Source organism: Rhinopithecus bieti, unplaced genomic scaffold, assembly GCF_001698545.2.
Source record: "Rhinopithecus bieti isolate Rb0 unplaced genomic scaffold, ASM169854v2 scaffold_36315, whole genome shotgun sequence".
NCBI classification, from domain to species: domain Eukaryota; kingdom Metazoa; phylum Chordata; class Mammalia; order Primates; family Cercopithecidae; genus Rhinopithecus; species Rhinopithecus bieti.
The window spans coordinates 951,782-956,261 of record NW_016815814.1 but is presented as its reverse complement, the minus strand read 5'-3'; the positions used below and the strand labels follow the sequence as shown (position 1 = coordinate 956,261).

The window sequence follows — 4,480 nt, the reverse complement described above, 5'->3', positions numbered from 1 at the left end:
TCGCTGTCACCCAGGCTGGAGTGCAGTGGCCAGATCTCAGCTCACTGTAAGCTCCGCCTCCCGGGTTCACGCCATTCTCCTGCCTCAGCCTCCCGAGCAGCTGGGACTACAGGCGCCCGCCACCTCGCCCGGCTAATTTTTTGTATTTTTAGTAGAGACGGGGTTTCACCGTGTTAGCCAGGATGGTCTCGATCTCCTGACCTCGTGATCCGCCCGTCTCGGCCTCCCAAAGTGCTGGGATTACAGGCTTGAGCCACCGCCCCCGGCCGAGATTCTTTTTTTTGTTGTTGTTGAGACAAGGTCTCACTCTGTTGCCCAGGCAGGATTGCAGTGGTGCAATCTCAGCTCACTGCAGCCTCAACTTCCCAGGCTAAACTGATCCTTCCACCTCAGCCTCCCAAGCAAGTAACTGAGACTACAGGTGCCCACCACCACACCCAGCTAATTTTCTTTATTTTTTGCAGAGACAAGGTCTCACTATGTTGCCCAGGCTGCTCTCAAACTTCTGAGCTCAGGCAGTCCTCCTGCCTCAGCCTCCCAGAGTGTTGGGATTACAGGCATGAGCCACCACACCCGGCCTATTTGTGAGTATTCTTAATATATATAGCAGTATAGTTATTTGCATAACTTCAAGAAGAATCTGTTTTCTTTTGTAACGGGACAAAATTTGAGACACTGGTTATTTTATCAAGGCTTTGACTAGAATAGCATTTTTTTCAGATAGACTGCTTTGAGGAATTGACATTGATTTTATAGAGCCAATAAAAAGCCCTTTGGAAAGACTGGCCTAGTACCATGTCTATCCGATTCCTTTACAAAGTTCCTGACCTGTAATAAGTAAAGAATGTCACTTTCTGACAGGCCCAGGATCCTCAAGTTACTTTGGGACCTCAAGAAAAGTGGAATTCACCCCCAATTCATACAGGTATCTAGAGGCACAGATAAATCCTTGGCTTGGCTAACCTCAAGAGGCTTTTAAAAAGTCAAATCTGCTATTCCTTATGAACTGGTTCCAACAAAGCGAATTTAAAAGAAGTCTATGTGTCAATCACTATGCTTACGGCATTGTATGCAAATAATCAGGCCAGGTACAAGACTAAAACTTATTTTGCAAATAAATTGGTCATATTATGATTTATCCTTGATAAAATGGGAAACTAGAGAAAGAAAATTATGTTTCAGAAGAAAACTATAGTATACCTGTTATTAGATTCTAGCCTTATTCATTGTTTTTGAGTTTTTATTATTTGCCTATAATTTGGACTGCATTCAGACTTATTTCCTGGCTACAAGTCTCCAAACTAACATTTTCAACTTTTTCTTCCATTTTCTTGATTTGGAATTGTTACCAGAAAGGGGTCCCGATCCAGACCCTAAGAGAAAGTTCTTGGATCTCGCGTAAGAAAGAATCCAGGGTGAGTCTGTAAAGTGAAAGCAAGTTTATTAAGAAAGCAGAGGAGGCCGGGCGCGGTGGCTCAAGCCTGTAATCCCAGCACTTTGGGAGGCCGAGACGGGTGGATCACGAGGTCAGGAGTTCGAGACCATCCTGGCTAACATGGTGAAACCCCGTCTCTACTAAAATACAAAATCTAGCCGGGCGAGGTGGTGGGCACCTGTAGTCCCAGCTACTCAGGAGGCTGAGGCAGGAGAATGGCGTAAACCCGGGAGGCGGAGCTTGCAGTGAGCTGAGATCCGGCCACTGCACTCCAGCCTGGGCGACAGAGCAAGACTCCGTCTCAACAACAACAACAAAAAAAGAAAGCAGAGGAATAAAAGAATGGCTGCTCCATAGACGGAGCAACCCCAGGGCTGCTGGTTGTCCATTTTATGGTTATTTATTGATGATATGCTAAACAAGGGGTGGATTGTTCGTGCCTCTCCTTTTCAGACTATATAGGGTAAACTTCCTGACATTGCCATGGTATTTGTAAACTGTCATGGTGCTGGTGGAAGTGCAGCACAGAGGATGACTAGAGGTCTCTCTTGTCACCATCTCGGTTTTGGTGGGTTTTGGCTGGCTTCTTTACCGCAAGTTGTTTCATCAGCAAGGTCTTTATGACCTGTATCTTGTGCTGAGCTCCTATCTCAACCTGTGACTTAGAATGCCTAAACGCCTGAGAATGCAGCTCAGTAGGTCTCAGCCTTATTTTACCCAGTCCCTACTTACGATGGAGTTGCTCTGGTTCACATGCCTCTGACGAGTCATGAGAAATTAAAACTATGCTTTTCTTAAAGCCCTAAAGCCCTACAAGCAGAAACCAGAGAACTTAAACTTTGGGAGAAATAACAGCAATTTATATATAAACAATCTTTGTGCCTACTGAATATGAACTATGCAAAGGGTTCACTTAAACACCTGATTCAAGCCACAATCCAGGAAAGTCTGTCAGATTGTCACTGCAATCTGAAGATGCTTCAGATACTCTAGAAAAACGAATCTATAGACTGCTTCAGACATTATAACAGTGTCAATGTACAACTAAAAGAGTTAGGGAGATGATTGCCCGAAGAATTGCCTTAATTGAGGAGACAGTTATGTAGCCTGAATCAGGTTCCCGGATTCCTTTCCCTTTGTTGCTGTTATTTGGCATTGCTTCTTTAGTTTCTCCCCCTTCTCCATGGAATGAGGCTTCCTAGCAACTTAGAATCAGATGAAACATACAGCCACAAACTCGTGTCTTCTACAGTGTTTTCTCTGAAAGATTTTGAAGAACGAGAACATGTAATGGAAAATTTAAAAAATTTCAGGACTTCCACTCCTTATTCCAAAGAGAAGGTTAACCCTGGTGACTGAGTTATGCAACCCCCTCTTGCAAATGAATAGCTGTCACTAGCATTATGCGTTAGCCAGATCCCCATGGAAAGGTAAAAGGCCTCAGGCATCTCCGAATAACTTCCCCACAGATCATGCATAAGTAAATTCTTTGCCAGCCTCCCATAAACAAGGACATGCCAGTTGTAACTTTAGGTTTCCAGTGTATCTGGCTCCTAAAACTAAAGTCTGTTTCATTCTACACTGATAATGTTGATTAGAAGCTTATCTTCCCAGGTATAAAACAAAGACAAATGAGATCAGTCATTCTTCCAGCTACCCAAACATGTTTGCATAATTGATTCTTCCTTTAATCCTTTTTTTTTCTTCAGACATTCATCTTATCTTATGTAAAATACAGATTTACTGGGCACTAACTGAAGTCTTCTAAGAATGTAACCATTCACCTTTACAACTACCTGCCCCTCTTCCTACGTGCCTTCCTTCCCTTTAAGGAAAAGTATAAATACTAAACCTCCTGAAAACCTCTTTGGAAAAACGGTCACAAATGCATCTGTGGCTCACGTTTTTTTCCCTGACACTCCCTGAAGCTGGCTTAATAAACCTCAATTGACTGAGATACTTGCCTCAGTCACTCATTCTGGTTATCATTCCCAACATGAATGTCAGCAGTGGCATTAACTACTAGTTCTGCCCCTTACTCTATGGCATCACTCGACTAAGCACCATATAGGCAGGCCACCTTTATCTTCTTGATTTTATTCCTAGTGCCTGGCATTTAAGAGATACTCAAGATATGCTTGCTAAATTGAAACCTCTCTGAAGTTCTGTAGAACTAATCACCTTCTAATAAATATATTTTATTTCATTGTTATGCTAATTATTTTAAATCAGTTTCACCTCTGTAGAATGTATGCCCCACAAAGGTAGAGATATTTGCTTATATTGATAACTGATGCATCTTATATGCCTAGAACAGCACCTGTCATTCAGTAAGCGCTCCATAAATACTTCTTGAGGCCCAGCGCGGTGGCTTACACCTGTAATCCCAGCACTTTGGGAGGCCAAGGCGGGTGGACCACGAGGTCAGGAGATGGAGACCATCCTGGCTAACATGGTGAAACCCCGTCTCTACTAAAGATACAAAAAATTAGCTGGGCGTGGTGGTGGCGCCTGTAGTCCCAGCTACTCAGGAGGCTGAGGCAGGAGAATGCTTGAACCTGGGAGGCGGAGGTTGCACTGAGCAGAGATCACGCCACTGCACTCCAGCCTGGGCGACAGAGCAAGACGCTGTCTCACAGAAACAAACAAACAAAAAAAGACTTGTTGAATGGATGAGCCTAACTTTCCTAATCTGTAAAATGTAGGGAACAATACCTACTTAAAATAGTTGAGTGATTACAGAAAATGCATTCAAAGTGCCTTGAACTGAGCTTGTCACATAGGTAGTTACAATGATGCTGTTGCTTTATTCTCCTATAACACTTTTAGACCCATTCCTGATATTCTACAAGGAGTGACATCTGAGGTCAGCCGACTAATCTGTGTTTTTCCTAGAAATGAAATGGATTTGAGTATTTCTGCTGGGCTGATGTGGCAGGTGCAACAAAGAAATACTTACCTGAGGCATGGTGAACCCTTCTGGGAAAGAATTAATCCTGGGGAAGAATTCCTTTCTTTTTTTTTTTTTTTTTTTTTTTTTTTTTT

The 4,480-nt window shown here is 43.1% G+C and overlaps 1 long non-coding RNA gene across 1 annotated transcript in view; it reads left to right on the top strand.

Annotated features, from left to right (window-relative positions):
• Positions 1–543: 543 nt before the first annotated feature.
• Positions 544–4,480, top strand: part of LOC108516357 (uncharacterized) — a 6,001-nt gene continuing 2,064 nt past the window's right edge. The window contains exons 1-2 of the long non-coding RNA XR_001881801.1: positions 544–584; positions 1,353–1,415. This is a non-coding gene — a long non-coding RNA (uncharacterized LOC108516357). The remainder of the gene's footprint in view (positions 585–1,352; positions 1,416–4,480) is intronic.